Source organism: Lithobates pipiens, unplaced genomic scaffold, assembly GCF_037356315.1.
Source record: "Lithobates pipiens isolate NorthernLeopardFrog02 unplaced genomic scaffold, aLitPip1_a1.2 Scaffold_16, whole genome shotgun sequence".
NCBI classification, from domain to species: domain Eukaryota; kingdom Metazoa; phylum Chordata; class Amphibia; order Anura; family Ranidae; genus Lithobates; species Lithobates pipiens.
Genome location: NW_027507748.1, coordinates 285,590,473 through 285,612,914, shown reverse-complemented (window position 1 = coordinate 285,612,914; position 22,442 = coordinate 285,590,473).

Sequence of the window (22,442 nt, the reverse complement as noted above, 5' to 3'; positions counted from 1 at the left end):
TTACATTGTAGCAAAGTGTCATTTCTTCAGTGTTGTCATGTGAAAAGATATAATAAAATATTTACAAAAATGTGACTTTGTTAATAATCTAAATGTATTAATTTAATTAATTTAGACCTTCTTGTCCTTATTAAAAGGAAAGCCACGCTAAACAATGTTGCAAATTAATATATACATAACAAATATATTCATAATCACTATTCAATTGACATTTAATGTATATATGTGTAAAAATAAGCCCATCAACCACAAGTGAATGTGTGTCATTTGAATCATTCAAATGACTTTAAATAACTCCCAAACACTGCAACAAACTGGTGAAGCTCCACCACATAGAGTGGAGGCTTAACAGAAGGCAAGCTATAATTAGCTTTAGGCTATCAACCCAGCCAGGGCCTTTATCCAGGGGGCATTGAGGTAACAGCTCACAGGTATATTCTTTGCATTAAATGGGCAGGACACCCGCCATTCAAACCAGAAAGACTCTATAATCCAGTGATTATGGACATGGACCAGGCAAATTTATCCAAAAAGGAAAGAACTCAACTTCTTGTCCTTAGCTTTATACGGTTGAAAAATGGGACCGAATCATGTGGACCCGATTGTGCTAACTTCAAAACAGTTAGAAAATAAAACAAAATGAAAACAAAAGCAAGACTTGTGAAAAAAACTGGGACAGATTTACAACAAACATGGTAGTGCCTGCCTAAAAGGCAGGTTAATACTACTGTACAATGATCGAAAACTATCATTTACAGGACTAGTATCATTATAATGGATGAAAATCAGTGGTACTAATATATATATATATATATATATATATATATATATATATATATATATATATATATATATATATATATATATACACACGTAAGGGTGCACGCACAGCGAGATGGGTGAGCCAATGAAGCATTTGAATGTCCACATGCCTCTATATAAAACCACACCTGAACGTGCCAACCTTTCAAATATATTGGGGTGACCCACTGGTGTGTGGACCACAGCCTCACTAAAATCCTATGAATGAGGGTGGTTCATATTGTACATTAAACATAGGAACTGATACATACACAAGCTACTCTGCATGTGTGATCGCTTTCTGCCCATTTACTAGGCATTTGTTTGGATTTATGTATCTATTTGCCTGCATTCTACTAATCTGATGTAAGTGAATTATTTTTTATTAAATTTGAAGCTGATACAGTATCACGCTATGTGGAGTTATTTTGTTCAATATATACTTCAGTTAGCTGATCTACTGCTGGTTTTTGCCACTACTTCCTGGTCTGTGGAGAGACTTCTGGTTTACCAACGAAGGACACCTTAGAGAGCACCTGGGCTTTTCTTCAGTGGATCAAAAATCCAGTCAAGCACTGCATGACCTCGCTGAGCAAGGGGGATCGCAGGCTTTCTGGTAGGGTGACCACATTTCCAAACTGCCATTCAGGGACACCAACCCCACCCAAAAAAGATGATTTTTGACATTTTTTTTGCCGATTTTTGGGGCAGGGGTGTATGAAATCAGCAGACCCGTGAAGAACAACAATATGGCGCGCAAAGTGTGTCGTGGTGAACAGTGGACATGTCGTAAATTGTGCTAAATATTGGCTTAAAGGGGGTGTTGATAAAGAGAGTCTGAGATGACTTATATAGTGCAGAATATGGTAATGTTAAATAGGGAATGCAGAATGTATGGTGGTGAGTAGTATGTATAGGAGAGGAGTGTGGAGTGTATGTCGGGGGGTAATATGTACTGAAGAGGAGTGCGGAGTGTATGGCATGGGGTAATATGTACAGGAGAGAAGTGTGGAGTGTGTGGTGGGGGGGTAATATGCACAGCAGAGGAGTGCGGAGTGTATGGTAGGGGAGTAATATGTACAGGAGAGGAGTGCGGAGTGTATGGTGGGAGGTAGTACGTACAGGAGAGGAGTGCGGAGTCTATGGTGGAGGGTAATTTGTACAGGAGAGAAGTGTGGAGTGTATGGCGGGGGGTAATATGTACAGGAGAGGAGTGCGGAGTGTATGGTGTTGGGTAATATGTACAGGAGAGGAGTGCAGAGTGTATGACAGGGAGGTAATATGTACAGGAGAGGAGTGTAGAGTGTATGGTGGGGGGTAATATGTACAGGAGAGGAGTGCGGAGTGTATGGCGGGGGGGGGTAATATGTGTAGGAGAGGAGTGCAGAGTGTATGGTGGGGGGTAATATGTACAGAAGAGGAGTGCAGAGTGTATGACAGGGGGGTAATATGTACAGGAGAGGAGTGCGGGGGTAGTTAGTGGAGAGAGGAGGAAGAGGAGTGCAATACCACTTCCTGATAGTCTGTCAGCCACTGCTATACCACCTTGGTGGCTGGGCACTCTGAAAGGATGTAAGGGGGCACTCTGGAGGCACTAAGGGGGCACCCTGGAGGTTATAAGGGGGCACTCTGGTGGTACTAACTTAGTCAGAGCCCCCTTACATCCTCTGGGCTGCCCCCTTACATCCTCCTCCAGAGTGCCCCCTTACATCATCCTCCAGAATTGCCCTGAATCTATAGCAAAGTTAACAGGATTCCAGACAGTACAATTGCCCCCTCAATAGCAGCCAGTTTTTATTTGAAGATGGGGAAGGGGGCAAGTTGTCAAAGAAGAATACTTGCAGTGATTTTAGGGTATAAGAGCATGCTGGATGTGCTAGGAGGCACACTTTGGGAGGGGAGAGAAATTGTGCAGGAAGGGGGGGGGGGGTTGAATAAAAAATCTGACCCCCCAGCACAATTTCTCTCCCCTCCTAAAGTGCCTCCTAACACATACAGCATGCTCTTATCCCCCAAAATCACTGCAAGTATTCTTTTTTGACAACTTGCCCCCTGTCTCTCTGTGTCTCCTTCTCCTGCAAGTGCCAAGCATTAATATTCTGTACAAACCTCAGATCAGAACTTCCCGTCCTGTTGTGTCCATTCTCCTTCAGTCCGTTTGTTAGTGTGAGGTGGGCAGGAGGGGGAAGGAAGGGAGAGATGCCTTGCAGTACACACTGTAATCGCAGTGTGTGGGAACAGAAACACCCCACACAAGCTGCAAGCCAGTCACTGGAGCCAAGTGCGGAGGTGAAAGAACCAGCAGTGACTCCCAGCAGCACTGGCGCGGAGGAGGAGGATGTGAAATCCTCCTCTGCTTTAAATTCTGGGCAGTGACATCACTGGTTGCCAGACACAAGGCGGCTATAGCAACTAGTGATCAGGGGTAGGTGGAGGAGGTGGAGGCGGAGCCAGCGCTATGGCGGCTCAGTCCGCCCCTGTTCCCAGATTGTCTGTTTCATTCTGGGACACTGTATTGTCCCGGAATGAAGGTGCCCGGAACCAGGGTCAAAGATGTAAATTACGGGATAATCCCGGGCAATCCGGGACACGTGGGCACCCTACTTTCTGGTAAGCCTCCATTTTTACTTTGATGATGGGAATCACACAGCTGAGTGTTTGATCATCATTTCAACATGTTTTAGCAATGGATTTTACACATGGACCTTAGTCATATATGATCTTTTGCAGAGACCTGCACCCTTTTTGTATATTGCATTGGTGTTTGTGCAAAACCTAAAATCTAGATGAATTTCAGGCATAATTAATGACACTTATTGCACTTTAACCACTTCAGCCCCCGGAAGAATTTACCCCCTTCCTGACCAGAGCACTTTTTGTGATTCGGCACTGCGTCGCTTTAACTAACAACTGCGTGGTGGTTTCCCACAAATAGAGCTTTCTTTTGGTGGTATTTGATCACCCCTGCTGCTTTTATTTTTTGTGCTATAAACAAAAAAAGAGTGACAATTTTTTAAAACAAACACATTATTTTTTACATTTTGCTATAATAAACATCCCCCAAAAATATATTTTTTACCTCAGTTTAGGCCGATACATATTCTTCTACATATTTTAGGTAAAAAAAACAAAAACACAATAAGTGTTTATTGATTGGTTTGCGCAAAAGTTATAGCGTTTACAAAATAGGGGATAGTTTTATGGCATTTTTATTCATTTTATTATTTTTTAAAAGTAACGGCGGCGATCAGCGATTTTTATCATGACTGCAACATTATGGTGGGCACATCTGACATTTTTGGGACCATTGTCATTTTTACAGCAATCAGTGCTATACAAATAAACTGATTCCTGTGTAAATGACACTGGCAGTGAAGAGGTTAACCACTAGGGGGCAGTGTATGGGTTAAGTGTGCCCTGGGGAGTGTTTCTAACTGTGGGGGGTGTGGCTACGTGTGACATATCGCTGATCTCTGCTCCGATCACAGGGAGCAGAGATCAGTGACACTGTCACTAGGCAGAACGAGGAGATGCTTGTTTACATTAGCATCTCCCCTTTCTTCCTCCCCATGAGGCGATTGCGGGTATCCCCACGGTGATCGAGTCCGCGGGACCTGCGACCTGACTCACGGAGCTTGTTTTATTTTTTGCATATTCCTTTGTATGTTTTTCTATTGATTTTCTATATTGTTCATATACTGATTGATTGCACTTTAGTAATCGTTGCACCTGTTATATGCATTGTGTTATATATTTAAAGTATATTTTTTGTGCTGCACTTCTTATTTACATATTGTTTGTGCCTGGTATCTGGGTCATAGTGCACAGCTGCTGTTTTGTTTTAGTTTCTAAGCACGGATATAATATTTACATCTATTAAACATACAGTATATAACGGTAGGATGGGTCATTTGCTCTTTTGGCTCTGAGGAAGAGGGTTCTCACTCGAAACGTGTCAACTTAGCCATCACAGATACCATCTGGTCTCCTTGCGCCTTTGGAGCATTCCAGAAGTCCAAGGTGATTGGTTACATTGTGTTTTGACATGCATTTTTACAACACACAGTTGTGAGTATTCTGTGTATCATTTTTATCCTTGAATAAATGTTTTTATTAGCATTGGACTAGATTGTGCGCCCTTTTCTTGTTTTCTTTGGTCCTTACCTCAACTTACAAGTGAAAGGTTGAACCCTTCTTGAATTTAATGACCATTATACCAATCCTTGCTGGTCACATTCTCTGGTTTATCATCATCTTATGTCAACTACTTTGTAGCTGTTTCTTTACCATATTTAAAGTGGCTGGCCCTGCCCCTGAATTAACTATCCCTTATAATGTGCCCAGAAGTAAAATTACTTGCTCCTCTTTGGAATGCAATAAACAGTTCAAGACACCCATGGTTGCCCTTGTTCAGCTTCTCTAAATCCACCCTCGTATACCTGTTTGAACTCCTTCAACATCTTTTCCTAGACATGTGGGCAAGGTTTGTAGTCTCTAATAAACAATGACAGGTCCTCTAATGTTGCTAGTTTGAATTTGATATTTTCTTTAAAGTAGTGCGTGATGGCCTCAGATACCCCCGCAGCCGTAGAGTCGTCCAAGAGGTTCTCATTTAGTCGCCATGATCATGTGCGTTTGGGGCCATGTGGTAGGGTGAAAGTAGCAGATATTCGTGCATGGTCAGAGATGGTGATGTTCTCAATGGTCTGCAGCAGCTCAAGAGTAAACTGATCCACAAATATGAGGTCAATCTGAGTGCAGACATCGTGGACTTTAGAGTAAGAACTGTAGTCTCGTGTCAATGGGATCAATACCCGCCAACTGTCGAACAGGAGCTGAGTTTGAAGGGTTTTACGAAAACGCTTTTGGAAAGCATATGGGTGGGTTGAGCACTCACGGAATGTGTCGAGGGCAGGATCTGGGCTAATATTAAAGTCTCCCCCCAGGATCAGGTGGCCCTCCCTAAAGCTAGACAGCCTCTCCAGAAACGATTCCAAGAAGGTAAGCTGGCCAGAGTTAGGGACGTATACGCTTGCAAAAGTAAATGTTGTCCCGGCCAGCTGGCCTTTCAGAAGGACAAACCTCCCCAAGGGGTCCGAAAAGTGTTCTATCGGGTGAAAGGGGCATGATTTGTGTATAGCTATGGCCGTACCTTTAGCCTTAGCCACCGTGGAAGTACTGATGAACCATTGGTTAAATAAATGTATGGGCAATTTAGGTGTGGACTGAGGGGTAAAATGTGTCTCCTGCAGAAATAGCACCTGAGTCCCCAGCCTCTACAGCTCTAACCATAGTTTACTCCTTTTGTTTGGAGAGCAAAGACCCCTAACATTGTAGGATATTACCTTAACACATGTCATGGAGATCCAAGTAGACTGTCAGACCAGAGGGTCACCACAGGTCTTGGCAAATGCATTATGGTGGGCAGCGTGCCTTGAAGGATACCGAAAGTGCAAAAAAGTGAGCAGGGGAGCAAGCAAAGGGAAAGAGGGGAATACAGAGAGGGAAAGAGAGGGAAAAACAGGGAAAAACACAAAACGTTAATATGATGATAAACATAACAGAGCATGTTCTTACACATATCCTAACATAGCAGGAGGGATCTAACCCACCCGCTCCTAAGTAATTCTGTGAACCAGGCTAGCACGGGGGGTCCGGGGGTTCTAGTCCACTGTCCCATAGAGGATATACACCAAGTGTGGCTAAGCCTACTGGGGGATCAGAAGCCAGCATGAGGGAACTTAAGAACCCACTCCCCTCCCACTCCCCCTACAGGGTGCTAATAATACATCCGGGGGATGCTAGGGGATTATGTCCTGGAGTCTCAGCTCCAATGGCAAAAGTATGGCAGTCCCATCTCAGTAGAGACCGAGTCTAAGAGCACAGCTTCCCCTGTCAAATTCATCCAGCTAGAATCAGCCAGGCTTTAAAAAGCCAGTATAAGAGAGGGACCTTCAGTCTCTGGTGGTGAGCTGGCCTTAGGAGGTACTTTGTGCACGGTGTCTATTGTCCCTGTCACGTACCTGGTGATGGAGCCTGATATGCAGAGGACGGCCTCTCTTACAGCTCTGACTCGGAGTCCCTGATAGAGCCGACAGGAAGCACCGAGATGCAGAGTCGCACGAGTGCCTGGTAGGATCGCTGAACCTGCAGCTGGATCGGAGCACTCGGCCGGGCTGTAGAGGTGTCTGTAGAAATCCCAGAGAAGTGGTAGGCAGGTAGCTGGAACAAGTAGACAACTGATCCCTCCAGGCAGGAGTGCAGATGCAGCAGAAGGTATGGTGGCACCCTCAAGGCTGAAGAGAAGGCAAGTACAGGCAGGCCGGGTCATACACAACGGGCACGTCAGGAACAGGGGCTGAAGCGGAAGCAGAATCAGATTACAAGCCGGGTCGTCAACAGGCTGGCAGCGGAGTGGCAGAAGGAGCAGGCAGGTGCGGAGTGGGGGACGAGCCGGGGTCAGATGCAGGCAGGAAACAGGAACGTCAGGAAGCAAGCCGGGTCACAACAGGAACAGAAGTCAGGTAGCTAATTGCAGGTTACACAGGGAACGCTGTAGAGCAGACAGCACTGAGCCTGGAAACTGGCTGAGTTTAAATAGCCTGTTTGGGCGGACCAAGCTGTCACATGGTGCATGCACACCAATGGCATCCTGACAGGGGCAGAGGTAATAGGTCATCTTCTTCTGCAGCCATCTTGGGTGCTGGAATGCCCTTCCTGACATGAAGAGGTAACAGGTCGTCTTCTTCAGCAGCCATTTTGGGTGCTGGCATGCCCTTCCTGACACTGCCCCTCCCCAAAGGGCAGCCTCCGGATGCCCAACTTGGCCCACTTGTCAGGATGGGAGTTCTTAAAAGCCTGAACCAAATCTTGGGCATGGATATTACCTTCGGGTTCCCAGGAGTTGTCATCTGGCCCATATCCTTTCCATTTTATCAGGAACTGGATCTGATTTCTTCTCTTCCTGCAGTCTAAGATTGTTTCTACCTCAAACTCTTCCTCCCCGTCAATAATTACAGGTTCAGGCGGGCCAGAACTTCGTCCTGGAAAGGGGTCAGGAATGGCAGGTTTCAACAAGGTTATGTGGAACACAGGGTGGATTCTAAATGACTCAGGCAACTCTAATTCATACGCAACCTCATTGATCCGTCTCTTCACCGGAAAGGGTCCTATAAATTTAGGGCCCAGTTTCTTCGAGGGACAGGCCAGTTTCAAATTAGTAGTTGCTAGCCACACTTGGTCACCAGGGTTCAAGATCAATTCTCCTCTTCTTTTCCTGTCAAAAACTTCCTTATTGTATGCCTGTGTCTTGGCCATTGTTTCCTGTAGTAGTCTGTTATTGGCGTTGAAGAAATTTATAGTTTCGGAAACAGCTGGTACAGGGGAATCTGGAATTGTATTAGACAAAAAAGAAGGGTGGAAACCGTAGTTTGCAAAAAATGGAGATTGCTTTGTAGCAGAGTGTACTGAATTGTTATAAGAAAACTCGGCCAGGGGAAGCAGAGAAGCCCAATCGTCTTGAGAAAATGAGGAGAAACATCGTAGGTACTGTTCGAGGGTCTGATTAGTCCTCTCTGTTTGCCCATTTGTTTGTGGGTGATATGCAGAAGAAAATGAAAGTTCAATCCCGAGCGAATCACATAAGGCTCTCCAGAATCTGGATGTAAACTGCACCCCACGGTCGGACACAATATTGGCCGGAATCCCGTGAAGCCTTACGATCTCCTTGACAAAAATTTGAGCTGTTTCTCGTGCAGATGGTGTGCCCTTCATGGGCAGGAAGTGTGCCATCTTAGACAGCCTATCGACAACTACAAAAATGGTGTTGTGGCCCTCAGATGGGGGGAGTTCTACAATAAAATCTATTGAGATCATCTTCCAAGGTCTACTGGGAGCTGGTAAGGGTTTTAGAAGACCCCAGGCTCTGGATCTGCTGGTTTTATTGCAGATGCAAGTGGTACAAGATTCTACATATTTCCTACAATCCTTCTCCACCCCCGGCCACCAAAATGTCCGTTGTACTAATTCAGTTGTCTTGCCAATGCCAAAGTGACCTGCCAGCACATGATCATGGCATCACCCCAGGATGGCCATTCGGAGGTCTTCTGGCACAAAGACCTTGTCTTCATGCCAAAGTAGCCCATCCTTTGCCAGTAGAGAGACCCCAGCTGGTGAAGGGTTCCTTACTAGAGTTTGTTTAATTTGTTTTATTAACTCTCCTTGAAGCAACATGAAGTTCCCAGGGGATAGAATGGTATCAGGAGATGAGATTTCTTCAGGTTTGCTGAACATGCGTGATAGCGCATCGGGTTTTGTATTCTTCGATCCGGGCCTGAATGTTAAGTGGAAAGTGAATCTAGAAAAGAATAGTGCCCACCTGGCTTGTCGGGGTTTCAATCTTTTTGCTGTTCTTAAATACTCGAGGTTCTTATGATCTGTATAGATCAAGATTGGGTGTGCAGCCCCTTCTAGCAGGTACCTCCATTCCTCCAGAGCGGCTTTGATGGCCAAAAGTTCACGGTCCCCGACGTCATAGTTCCTTTCAGCATTAGACAGCTTGCGGGAAAAAAAAGCAACTGGATGCAGTAGAGCCTTAGCTCCCTGCCTCTGAGATAATATTGCTCCGACCGCTGTTTCTGAGGCATCCACTTCCAAGACATAGGGTAGGGCTGGATCAGGGTGTTTCAGGACAGATGCAGATGTGAAAAGTCTTTTTAGGGTGTCAAAAGCTTTCTGAGCTTCCGGAGACCAAGAGAATCTTGTACCTTGCTTGGTTAAACTTGTAATGGGGGATATGATTGCAGAAAAATTTCTGATGAATTTTCGATAAAAATTTGCAAACCCCACGAAACGTTGGACACCCTTCCTATCACTGGGAGCAGGCCAATCCAGGATGGCTGTAACCTTCTGGGGATCCATCTGGATGCCTTCAGTGGAAATGATTAAACCCAGGAATTGGATGCTTTGGCGTTCAAATACGCATTTCTCTGGTTTTGCATAAAGTCCGTGTTGTCGAAGGCGACTCAATACATTTTTGACGTGACTACGGTGGTGATCTAGAGAGGGAGAGAAGATTAGTATATCATCAAGATAAACGACAACAAAAAGATCCAGGAAATCTCGAAAGACATCGTTGATGAAGTGCTGAAAAGTAGCGGGAGCATTGCAAAGTCCAAAGGGCATTACGAGGTATTCGAAATGCCCAAACCGAGTGCGGAACGCTGTCTTCCATTCATCCCCCTCTCGTATGCGAACCAGGTTATAAGCACCCCGAAGATCCAATTTTGTGAAAATAGTGGCCGTACCGAGTCGCTGGAATAGTTCAGGCACAAGTGGAAGAGGGTAACGGTTTTTCACAGTGATCTTATTAAGTTCACGGTAGTCCACACAGGGGCGTAATGAGTGGTCCTTTTTTTCTACAAAGAAGATCCCCGCACCAGCAGGAGACGTGGAAGGGCGAATGAACCCCTTTTTAAGGTTCTCATCAATGTAGTCTTTCAAAGCAGCAAGTTCAGATTCAGATAGAGGAAAGATCCTGCCAAAAGGAACTTCAACCCCAGGGAGGAGCTCAATTGGACAGTCATAGGCCCTGTGGGGAGGAAGCGTTTCTGCCCCCTTTTGGCTGAAAACGTCCAAAAAGTCATTGTATGCCACTGGAACAACTTGGCGAGCTTCGGACTCAACATCGATGCACAGCAGGGGAGATTGGTTCTGATGATTCTCTTGCCAGCAATGCTGAAGGCAATAGGGGGAAAGAAACTTGATTTCTTCCGTAACCCAATTAATGTGAGGGTTATGAGCTTTTAACCAAGGCATACCCAGAATGATTGGGAACAGAGGGGAGGCAATGGCATCTAGGCGTAAAAGCTCTTGATGGTTCTTGGCAATGGGGGTGGATAACGGGATGGTTTCATGAGTAACCAATCCAGATTTAATGGTGGATCCGTCTGCCAAATGTACAGAAAGTCTCTGAGCCTTGGGTAGTAGAGGAATGTGATGTTTGGCAGCAAAAGCTAAATCTATGAAACAGCTGCAAGCTCCAGAGTCAATTATAGCGGGAGTCTGGATAACTCCTCCTGGGAGCTGCAACAAAATGGAAAGAGCAAGATGAGCAGAGTTATTGGGTAGAGATGGAGGAGAAGCGGATGTAACTGAGAGGCACTTACGGATTTTGACTGGGCAAGACCTCACATAATGTCCTGATCCTCCACAGTACAGGCAAAGATTTAGCTGGCGTCTGCGCTGGTGTTCTTCCGTAGTCAAAGAAGGGCGGAGGAGACCAAGCTGCATGGGTTCAGATGCATCTGAAGCAGATGCGGCAGGAGCAGGTGAAGCAGGACTGAAAGAACCAGGCACTCTTGCAAGCATCCATACTGGGCGTGACTGGTCAGTAGCTCGTTCCGACCTACGTTCCCTTAGGCGACGGTCAATCTGGATTGACAAATTTATAAGTGTCTCCAAGGTGGAAGGAACACCTGTTCGTGCTAGCTCGTCCTTGAGCTGATCAGAAAGGCCCATGCGAAACCGGTAACGCAGGGCAGCATCGTTCCAGCTGGTATCGGAACTCCATCGCCTAAATTCAGAAACATAGTCCTCCACGGCCCTGCGACCCTGCCGAAGCGTGTGAAGAGCAGATTCCGCAGTAGCGGCTTGCTGGGGGTCTTCATATAACTGAGCCATGGCTCCAAAGAAAGAGGCCAAGTCCATCAGAGATGTAGCCTTTTGTTCAAGGAGTCGGTGGGCCCAGGCCTGCGGTTCCCCCTGAAGCAAGGAAATGACAAACCCGACTTTGGTGGCTTCCAGGGAGAAGGTGCGTGGTTGTAGCGAAAAATAGAGTTCGCATGCGTTGCGAAAAGCTCTGAACTTGTTGCGTTCTCCTTGGAACTTTTCAGGAGTTGGAACTCTGGGTTCAGGTGGTAGCATAACAACTGCGGGGGTTGCTGGCATCCCAGAAGTGGAAGGTGCTTGAGCAGGAGCAGAGGCAGACAAGGTCTGTATTTGGCCTTCCAGCTGGGTATAACCATGTTGTAAGTCTTTTACGGCTTGGGTTAATCCGGCGAGGTGTTGGCAGAGTTCCTCCATAGGAGAGGGTCCTCGCACAGGCTCGGACATGGGTGTCTGCTACTGTCACGTACCTGGTGATGGAGCCTGATATGCAGAGGACGGCCTCTCTTACAGCTCTGACTCGGAGTCCCTGATAGAGCTGACAGGAAGCACCGAGATGCAGAGTCGCACGAGTGCCTGGTAGGATCGCTGAACCTGCAGCTGGATCGGAGCACTCGGCCGGGCTGTAGGGGTGTCTGTAGAAATCCCAGAGAAGTGGTAGGCAGGTAGCTGGAACAAGTAGACAACTGATCCCTCCAGGCAGGAGTGCAGATGCATCAGAAGGGATGGTGGCACCCTCAAGGCTGAAGAGAAGGCAAGTACAGGCAGGCCGGGTCATACACAACGGGCACGTCAGGAACAGGGGCTGAAGCGGAAGCAGAATCAGATTACAAGCCGGGTCGTCAACAGGCTGGCAGCGGAGTGGCAGAAGGAGCAGGCAGGTGCGGAGTGGGGGACGAGCCGGGGTCAGATGCAGGCAGGAAACAGGAACGTCAGGAAGCAAGCCGGGTCACAACAGGAACAGAAGTCAGGTAGCTAATTGCAGGTTACACAGGGAACCCTGTAGAGCAGACAGCACTGAGCCTGGAAACTGGCTGAGTTTAAATAGCCTGTTTGGGCGGACCAAGCTGTCACATGGTGCATGCACACCAATGGCATCCTGACAGGGGCAGAGGTAATAGGTCATCTTCTTCTGCAGCCATCTTGGGTGCTGGAATGCCCTTCCTGACATGAAGAGGTAACAGGTCGTCTTCTTTGGCAGGCATTTTGGGTGCTGGCATGCCCTTCCTGACAGTCCCTGAAGCGACCCATGCCTCTCGCAGTCTGTCATTGCTGAGGAAGGGATGAAGCAGCCATGTCCAGGTTTTTACGCCAGTTCGGAAAGTCCACATCACCCAGCTGCAGGGTAGAGAGGAAATGCGGTAGGTCATCCTTGTTGCGCAGTGTAACTTGGCGCCCTTCGTGTGACACTTGCAGACTAAAGGGGAACCCCCAGCGATACCTAAGGCCCACTTCTTGGGTGGCCGTTAGTAAGGGGCGCAGGGCTCTGCGCTGCATAAGGGTGCACCCAGAGAGGTATTGGTAAAAAAAAGCTTTGCTTGGCAAGCCGCGGATACGGATATTAGCCCGCCTGCTGCGGTTCTCGATATCATCCAGCTGGGCGATAAGGGCCTCCATTTTGTAATCTTGTGCAGCACATTTCTCCTGCAGCCTGGCAATGTGGGGCAGAGTGTCATCAAAACGTTGCACCAGGGTCTCTAGTCTGCCCCCCCCAAGTGTGTTGTATCCGCTTTCAAATAAACAATGTCCTGAGTAAATGCTTTCTCAATCCTGGCAGTGAAATGCTCCAGGTCCTCCCTCGTATGGACAGACTAAATGTGGCGCTTAAGATCACTGTCTCCCAACAGATCTGCGGGCTCAGTGCCGCGATCGAGTGAGGATATCGAGCCTGGGGAAGCAGGGGGGGCCAAATCACTCACCAATTGCGACGATGGGATCGGAGATGCCGCCTGTGCCGGAGCTGGGGCCACGTGTTGTTTTGTGGCCTTCTTCGCCGCCGACATCTTGGATCCTCCCTTCCCAGGCTGGCAGGTCTCCGGAAAGTAGGTATCTATCGGTCCCTGCCATGCCCAGTCTGCCTGCGGGGGCTGTGAGAGTGCCCGCTGTCCTTGGGTCATGTCTTGTAGCATTTGTGGCTAGTATATCCCCCCGGGGGAAGCTGATGGTAGCTGCTTCGGGAGGGGAGCTGAGGGAAAGCGTGTCCTCACTCCTCCATAGCCTGGCCACGCCCCCCATGTGGCTCTGTTTTAGTGACATTTTATAGGTAAACATGAAGTGCATAATTGTATACTGTACATCTTGGTGAATGTTAATGTACCTTGAAAAACCTTCAACAAAAACCTATTGAAAATGAAAAAAAGTGGAACAGTCTTCTATTTTTTGAGTGGGACCTAGCAGCAGAATTCCCCCTTTTTAGATCCTTTCAATAAGTATGTCATGCCTGAATCTTGTCATATAATGTGCAATGTGACACAGATATTGCTATATATAATTCTGTGGCAGAAGTTAGGTTTTCATTTTTAAAAAATAGGAAAATCTTTTCAAAGTAAAAAAGCTCATTTGTAAAATGCTATGTTGATGCAATAAATACATATATATAGTTTGTGTTTGTACTAAGCAATCAAATGGCTCTGCACTGAGTGTTCAGAGTAGAGAGATGTTATTTTTAACTATATTACAACTAAACTATTTGCATTAACAATTGTCGCTATTAATTTGTCATAAAACTGTAACAAAATGAGAAAAGGACAGCACTGAATTTTATCAAAAAATATTTTATTAGACAGAAATCGAATGCAAGCTGTTAACATGGCATTCCTATATTTACTATAATAGTCCTTTTTTTCAATAAACAATGTTACTGCTTACATTAAAAAAAATGTTTCCAGTAAAGCTTGAAGTCGATATTGAAGCTGATATACCTCTGCACTAATGAGCATTGTGTCATACTGTACTTACATACATAAAAAAATTACAATAAATATGAAATGATGACAACTGTGATTCTAACAGGATACTGATGGATAGTGGATACTAACAGGGAAATATAAATAGTAGTAAAACAGAGTAGGACTAGGAAGATGATAAAGAATATGATGTGAACTTACTTTACTGTCATGTCAAACGAATGGCATTTATTAATTTTCAAGATCTATATCAAAGAGTATCTCCACTTTAGGTGTGAAAAAAAAAATTCCCTCTTGATGATCAATATACAATTGCAACAAATTGCATTGTGGATTTCTACCTGTTTCTGCTCTGAAGAAAAAACTCTTTGGCCGCGTACACACGGGCGGATTGTCTGCCCAACTAAGTTCGTCAGACAATCCGACAGACAGTCCGTTCAACTTTTGAATGAACGGACTTGACCACACACGATGAACAGACAGTCCGCTGAAAACTTGCACGATGACGTGTACAGCACGTACGACGGGACTAGAAAAACGACGTCCAATACACTGCAATGCAACCTTCGGCCGTGTAAATCCTTTCTGAGCATGCGCCATACTTATTCCGTCCAACTTGCCTACACACGAGCGCACTGTCCGCTGAAACCAAGTTTGGACGGACAAAACCAAGTTTGGACGGACAAAATTACGGAAATTCCGAAAGACAAAGTCCGTCAGACTGTCCGCTGAAAAAGTCCGCTGAAGCCCACACACGAGCGGATTGTCCGCTGAAACACGGTTCAGCGGACTAAGTTGGGCAGACAATCCGCCCGTGTGTACGCAGCCTTTGTTAGATTATGTCATTGTCAAAGGGAATCTAAATAAGAGTGACTTTTTCATCATTAACAAGCTGATGCATTTGCAGTGTTCTAATGAGAAAAGTTGTAATGTCAGCATCCTTTTAGATGTGATTAACCCTTTGGAAGTAGATCACCAAAAAATTAAATGGTTGTTGTAGAGGATGCCTAAAGCCTAATTTGTATCTTAGTGCAGACTTCTGAGAAAATTTGTGAGCCAATCACACAAGCAAGAAATGACATTTCAGGGGAAGTTTTGTATACCAACTGTATACTAAAAGCCTCCAGATTGCCTTATTGCATCCCAGCTGGCATTTCAATATGGCTTGTGTAGCAAGGTTATTTGCTATTTCTTCCAAAGAAAGTGGCATTAACCATTTAAGCTTCATAAGGTTTTACCCCCTAAATTTAATAAGATATTTCTCACACATGCCATGAGTATAGTACACCCCAAAAACACATTCTGCTACTTCTCTCAAGTATGGGGATACCATGTGTGAGAGACTTTAGAAGCCTAGCTACATACAGGGCCGCAAAGTAGACACACCAAGGAATTTGATAAGAGGCATGGTGAGTAGTTTGCAGAACTCATTTTTTTTTCACAAGGTTTTGAAAAAACATTTTCCAAAAACTTTTAACAACAAATGAGATTTTCAAAATACTTGCCATGCCTCTTAGCAATTACCTTACTGTGTCTTCTTTCTAAAAAGGGGTCATTGAGGAACCCAGATGTATGTAAATGAAAATATTATGGTTTATTGAGATAAGTGAAACATTTAACCACAACCACCTCCAATACAATACAGTACACAACCAACCAAATACAAACAGAGACCCACAAATAATAATAATAAGACAGATATATATATATATATACAAATTGAGAATATTGGAATCACCATTATTGCGGCCCAAAGATCACGTAGTACAACCAGCAGGGGAAAGCTCCCCAGACTGCCAGGAGACAACTGGTAGTGGACATCAGTACAGCACGCCAAATGTCAAAAAGTGCCATTAGCGGGCGGAACCTTTCCTGACAGGTGTTTTGTACTATTGTGACATATTAAGGCCTCTAAACCATGACAGATAGTCAGGAAGTGAAATGAGGAAATTATGTCCTTTGAAAGTATGAAGGTGGTTATTGATTTTGGGCTCCTGTAATACTGCAAAAAAGTCTCTCTCAAAGGTCATTGGTGGGTGTTTGTACTGTCCTGGCATTTTATGCCCACCAGTAAAAACTTCCACCACACATTCACCCACTCTTTTAATGATAAAAAATAACTCTGGGGCTGCAAAAATTCAAAATGAACGACACATTGCAAAAGAGAGTAAAACAAACCCAAAGAAATTCTTTAAAAATATATTAACCATGAAAAATAGTCTAGAGTGGGTGACTGGGGACAATATGAATTAATTAAATATCTTCTTCTTGTTCAACAATTTTTAAATTGAGTATACCATTAAAAGAAATTAACAAGGAGAAGCACCTAGTCCACCTACGCAGGGGCTAGGACTGACCACATGGGTATAGACAGTCTTAAACAGTATAAACCAAAGAGGAGGAACAGCTTCCAACAACAGTGCCTGATCTCACAAATGCGCTTCTGGAAGAATGGTAAAAAATTCCCATAGACATACTCTTAAACTTTGTGGACAGCCTTCCCAGACAAAATTAAGCTGTTATAGCTGCAAAGGGTGGGCCAACTCAATAATGAACCCTACGGACTAAGACTGGAATGCCGTTAAAGTGCATGTGCCTGTAACGACAGCCATCCCAATACTTTTGACAATATAGTATATTTATGATTTGCACACCAAAAACTGGACCATGGACCGTGAAATTGTTGGCAAAGCAGGATTTAACCAATTCCCTTTCATCCCTCCAGCTAGACATCAAATTCACATCAACGATCAAGGTAAAGAACCAATGAAATTTGTTCTTTACCATGTGATTGACTTTGTCCAATCACAGCCAGTCAGAAATGTAAACATATAGTGGTAACTTGCTGTTACCAGCTTCTCCCCCTCACACACCGATCCTGTGTGAGGAGGAGAACCTGGTAATAGTGAGTTACTATTTAACCCTTTGTGTACTGTGCCCATCAGTGCCCTGATTGCCCCAGAATAAAGTCACAGCAACTAAGTTTACCTGTCATGCAGCCAATCAGTGTACTTCTCCTGCAGTCCATCATTGTATCTTTCCTGAAACCCATCAGTGTACTTGTCAGCACAGCACATCAGTCTACCTGTCAACGCAACCCATCAATGTACCTTTCAGTGTATCTCATCAGTGCACCTATCAGCATAGCTCATCAGTGTACCTGTCAGAGCATCCCATCAATGTACCTGTCAGGTACACTGATAGATGCTCTGACAGGTACACTGATAGATGCTCTGACAGGTACACTGATAGATGCTCTGTCACAGCAGCCTATCAGTGTACCTGTCAGCAAAGTCCATTAGTGTACCTGTCAGCACATCTATCAGTGTACCTATCAGAGCATCCATCAGTGCAGCCTGTGTACCTATCACTGTCACCTATCAGCAGTTTACCTGCCATACAGCGACCATGTCTAAAAAAAATGTATACTATTGAGGAGGCAATCCTCAAATCCTCAGTATGCTAGATGAGAGCAGCGGGGAGCTCTCTCTATCCAATTCCGATTCAGAATGAAAGCTCATTGAAAGTAGTGGATCAGCAAATGAATCAGAGGAGGAAAGGGTTCCTCCAAAAAGAAAAAGACAATCTGAAGACCAGGCAACCACCAGCAGCGCCGTATACCCTCAATGGTCAATCGGCAAACACCAATGATGCTAGGCACCAGGATAAAAGGCCCAATACCAGCACTGGAATATGACGTCAGAGCCCAAGTATCAGGGCCTAAACATACCTTTTAGACACCCTGGCAAACCCATTATGGCTGCCTTCCAGCTCAGGATCAGCTACAATCCTCCCCTTCACTGCACAGTCAGGTGTGCAGGCCAACACTGAAACGTTTTCATTCATTGATTTTTTAAATGTATTTTTCCCTCCCGATTTATCTAATGTCATTGTGGACCAGACTGACTTTTTTGCCCAACAATATATTGCTAACAATCCCAACTCATGCTGTGCCCGTCTGTTTGAATGAAAATGTCTAACAATGGAGGAGTTTAAATTGTTTTTGGGCCTTTTAATCAGCACAAGGCTTACAGAAAAAAACAAATGACATGCTTATTGGTTCACCCACCTCATCACTCACATGTCAATTTTTTGAAATCCTCATCACTATGAGAAACTATAAAAAATTAACCCCTTAATTTTTTATTTTTTTTTCTGAGAGATTTGCCTAACTTTATGATCCTGATCAAAACATCTGTGTGGACGAATCCCTTATGCAGTTCACTGGCCAGCTGGGATTCAAACAATACATTCCAAATAAAAGGTCGAGGTATGGAATGAAGCTCAGCAAGCTCTGTGAAAGTTCCTTCTGCATGCACAAAGGCTAAGACTCCCAGCTCTAGCCCCCTAAGTAGCCAACCTACAGAGGCACAAATGGAAAAATTGTCTGGGAGCTTGCGATCCCATTGTTCCAAAAGGGGTATCATAACTTCCTAGATCATTATTATATCAGTCTGCCCCTTTTCTGCCACCTGTACCATAAGAATACATTGGACTGTGGTACAACAAGAACAAAGAGGAAAGGCTTTCCACAAACTGTAGTGATCACAAGGCTGTAAAGGGGGAATCAACAAGTCTGAGGAAATAAAATGTCTTGGTCATGTAGTGAAGGGATAAGAGAGATGTGTACATCCTGTCCACCATTCACAATGACACCTAATGGAAATTCACTGAAGACATGGCCCCATCCAAAAGCCTGACTTTATCCATGATTATAATTGATTCATGGTGGGGTGGATTTAAACTTTCAGATGCTACAGCCCAATTTATCAAGAAAATCCATTTTCTGGTACTAAAAAGTTACAATTTACTTTTTCTATTTTTTTTTTGTAATTTTTTATTGAAATTAAAAGGATACCAGTTATACACATTTAAAGGTGTGCAGTTGAACATTGGGGTTTATATACAATACAAATCATAAATGAAAGAGAAAAAGAAAAAGAAAAGAAAAAAATAATCAGTACAGTCATTCCAGTACCAGAACAGCAGAGACTTGCATCACAGGTTATAGTTCGTTACAAAAACATATGTCGAAAGAGGTGAGAAGTTATGGCATTGCTATCATGTAAAAGAGTATTTAGCAGATAGGCACACAGATTCAGGTAGTTAACATATCATTGGAGAGCATGGAGTAAGAACCAGGATTAAGTTCAGAATGGTTCCATAGATTCCAAGTTTTAGAGAACTGTGGGAGGGTATCATGGACTATTGCAGTGAGACGTTCCATTCGGCAAATTTGTTCCAGTCCCTGTAGGACTTGAGAAAGAGCAGGTGGTGTAGGAGAGAGCCACTGCAAAGGTATGGCCCTTTTAGCCGCTAGTAAAATAAAGGTAGCGAGTTTTTGGGCATGTTTGGAGAGTCCAGGGATCGGCAGGCTCAGTAAAAAATGCTGGGCATTCCCCAGACCTTGTTGTTACCTGTTGTTTAGCCTTCCAAAGCCACTTACTGCGATAGCCAGCTATAGATGAGGGCGGTGGGCAAGTTCTTGATAACACGGTAGTGTTTGCATTGGTCCAGTAGCGCACCAACACCTTTGCTGCCATTGTGCTCTTGCTGGGTGTTTGGTGTGTTCCTGTACCTTTAAGGAGGGGTGGCTCCCCTTCAGTCCACCTGCCCTCATGTAACCATCAGAATGCATGTGCCTCCACTGCGGGGACACCATGTTAGTGTTAGGACCACAGATACCAGGGTGCCTTGACGTGGCTCTGTGGCTCACGCATGCGTTTGCAAATGCGTGCGGACTAAACCCCTGTTTTTAACGCATACTGTTAGACAGGTTAATTTGGTTGTCTGCGAGCTGGTGGTAAGTAGGCTTTGGTTTTTTCCCTGGGCATTCCCCAGACCTTGTTGTTATCAGTAAAAAATGCATAGGGTCCAATGGGAGGGAGATATTGAACAGATCTTGGATAAAGGTCTGAATCGTCAACCAAAATGAGCGTATCAAGAGGCATTTCCAAAAAATGTGGAAGTGGGAGCTTATGTCCTCCTTGCATCTCCAACACACCCTAGGGGTCTTGGAGTCATATTTGTGTATAATTTATACCAGAAAAGTAGTATCTTATAGGCTGTCGCTTTCTGCTCCACACATTGCGATAACCTGGGGATGGCTTCCCAGATTCTCTGCCATTACGGAAGTGGTATGGGACTTTTTAATACCTGGGACCATTTCCGCATATAAGAGTGGAATGTGTCAGTAATAGGCATAGAGCCATGGAGGAATCTATAAATGTTGGTAATCAAATGGGTCTGATATGGTCACTGAGCACAAAAAAGTTTGAATGGGGTCGGTTTGTCAAGACTCAGAGTGGGGGATTTTGAGGCAAAATAGTGTCTAATTTGCAAATAGGAGTGGAATAGCTGTTTGGGGATCTGGTGTTGTTTTTGCAATTCTACAAATGATAGAAGTGTTCTGGTAAGGGGGTGAACTATGTTGCGAAGTTGGAATATACCTGCTTGGGTCCACGGGAGCATCCTGTCATATGCTAAGCTGTCGAGGATATTTGGGTTGAACAGTATGTTTATCAATGGAGGACATGGAGAGGCAAGGGGGAATTGTCGCAAGCATTTCTTCCATATGTCAAGAGAAAACAGCATTGGAGCCAGACATATGATTCTAAGTTGACACATGGAAGATTTAAGATCTGTCCAAATCATGGTACAGATGTGTACCGGTTTAGTGATACTCAGCCCAAATAGTAGGAGCCTTCCTGGATGACCAGGTAATAATTGGTTTGAGATGTGTAGCAAAGTAATATTTAATCAAGTCTGGGGCTCCCAGTCCGCCACGCCACCTGGGGGACAGCATCACCGAGCTTGCAATCCTATGGGTCTTGTAGTGCCAGATAAAGTTAAGAAAGGTTCTTTGCATGGCCTTTAGTTGTGTCATTGGAATGGGAATCGGGAGTACGTCAAAGAGGTAAAGGAGTATTGGCATTACAGAATTCTTTAGAACATTGATGCGACCTAAAAGGGAGATAGGATAGGATTCCCATTGCTTTAGAAGTCTATCAATGTCTCGAAAGAGTGGGGGTTAATTAGCTTGGTATAAGGTCGAATATGAGGGGGTTATATTAACTCCCAAATACCCGATGGAGTCTGTGCACCAAAGAACATTTGGCCATTTATTTATTTTTTGCGTCATATCTTTTTATTGATTTTAAACAGTAAAATAGTACAAAAGGTAATCAGAAATAAACAAAGGAAAATAAACAAAACAAAATACAGCTTACATGTGAGGAGATGGTAGGAAGAAGAGGAGGAGCACCATTGCTCGGTACATCATGCACAACAAGATACATATATATAAGTACAGGGTACAGTTACAAAACCTGAGTACATAGTAGTACATATAATCAAATAGGTAATGATAGTATTCAACCCCAGTGGAAGTATCGGAACGCCACCGACACCCCTTAGCGGGAACTTACTGTGTCAGGAGAGTCCGACACCACCACTCAGGTCTCAAGGTCATTATCCCTTAGTACTTCTATTACTTAAAGGCGTAAACTTGGATCTATGAATTATTATAATTTTCCTTTAAAGTTTTTGTACCATTTGACCCATGGTGCCCATAGCTGTTGTTCTTTGTGATAATGAGTACTTGAATTTGTAGTTATAAGTTCATATGAGTGATGGGTCTGAGTCAAAAGTATAACATCGTTTACGGAAGGGGGAACGTCCGTTTTCCATTTCCTAGTGATCGATAATCTAGCTGCCAAGAGTATGTGGGTTACCATTTTACGGTGCATAAGGGGTATGGAATTGATTTCTAAATTAAGTAAAACCAGTTCTGGGGTGGGTCTCAAAGGAGTGTCTATGACTTCAGAGATCAGTCCAAAAACAGTTTTCCAGTAATCTAGAATGGCAGGGCAGTCCCAGAGGGTATGGAATAATGTTCCCGGTTGGCCACACTTTCTCCAGCAGGTAAAGGGGTTAGAGCCCCCAAATTGTGAAATAACCGACCGGGTTAAATATCTACGTTGTGTTATTTTTTGCATTAATTCTATAAGTATGGCACAAGTCGTTGTTTTGTATATGGATTGGAATGCAGTCTTCCATTGAGATAGCGTA